The sequence below is a fragment of the Belonocnema kinseyi genome, chromosome 7 (genome assembly GCF_010883055.1).
Source record: "Belonocnema kinseyi isolate 2016_QV_RU_SX_M_011 chromosome 7, B_treatae_v1, whole genome shotgun sequence".
Taxonomy (NCBI): domain Eukaryota; kingdom Metazoa; phylum Arthropoda; class Insecta; order Hymenoptera; family Cynipidae; genus Belonocnema; species Belonocnema kinseyi.
The window spans coordinates 35674732-35676134 of record NC_046663.1 but is presented as its reverse complement, the minus strand read 5'-3'; positions in this window follow the sequence as shown (position 1 = coordinate 35676134).

The following is a 1403-nucleotide window of genomic DNA, read 5'->3' as shown; positions in this document are numbered from 1 at the left end:
ACCAGTTACCGGGGAGCCTTTCACCCCTCCCCCCACGTGGCATTCGAAAAGGGGCAGGGGTATGATCTTACATAATTTCTGTGACTAGTCATCGGGGTGCCTTTCACCCCTCCCCACACGTGGCGTTAAAAAAGGAGCATGGGTGTGATCTTACATGGTTTCTGTGAGAAGTTACCGCCCCCCCCCCTAAAAGGCGTTTAAAAAGCGGTAGGCATGTGATCTTACATTATTTCTGTGACAAATCACAGGGGTGCCTTTTAAACCTCCCCCACGTGGCGTTGGAAAAGGAGCAGGGGTGTGATCTTGCATTATTTCTGTGACCAGTTACAGAGGTGCCTACCACCTTCCACGAGGCGTTCGAATAGGGCCAAGGGTGTCATCTTACATAATTTCTGAGACTAGTTACCGGGGTGCCTTTCACCCCTCCTCCACGTGGCGTTGAAAAAGGAGCAGGACTGTGATCTTACATTGTTTCTGTTACCAGTTATCGAAGTGCCATCCACCCTTCCCCCCACGTGTCGTTCAAAAATGGGCAGGGGTATGATCTTACATAATTTCTGTGACTAGTCATCGGGGTGCCTTTCACGCCTCCCCACACGTGGCGTTAAAAAAGGAGCATGGGTGTGATCTTACATGGTTTCTGTGAGCAGTTACCGCCCCCCCCCCCAAAAAAAGGCGTTGGAAAAGCGGTAGGCATGTGATCTTACATTATTTCTGTGACAAATCACTGGGGTGCCTTTTAACCCTCCCCCACGTGGCGATGGAAAAGGAGCAGGGGTGTAATCTTACATTATTTCTGTGACCAGTTACAGCGGTGCCTACCACCTTCTACGAGGCGTTCGAATAGGGCCAGTTACCGGGGTGCCTTTCACCCCCCCTCCACGTGGCGTTGAAAAAGGAGCAGGGGTGTGATCTTACATTGTTTCTGTGACCAGTTATCGGGGTGCCTTCCACCCCTCCCCCCACGTGGCGTTCAAAAAGGGGCAGGGGTATGATCTTACATAATTTCTGTGACTAGTCATCGGGGTAACTTCCAAACGAGGCGTTGGAAAAAGGGCAGGTGTGTGCTATTACATTATCTCTGTGACCACTCATAGAAGTGATTTGCCGCCCCTTATTGGGCATTGGAAAAGGGACAGGGGATGTGACCTTAAGTTAGTTCTCTGATCAGACACAAGGCCGCCTTTCCCCTTATGACATATTGGAAAGGTTTATGGTTGTGACTAAAATTATTTCTAGAAGCAAGTCCTATTTAAAGAAATTCTAAACTTTTTACTAAGATATTCCTTATTTTCACAAATAAATGGTTTTTATGGAAAAATGTTCATTATATAAACAAATTATTTTTTAATGGCCTTTTACTTTTACCTTAAGACTTTTGATGAATTTGTATTAATAACTAT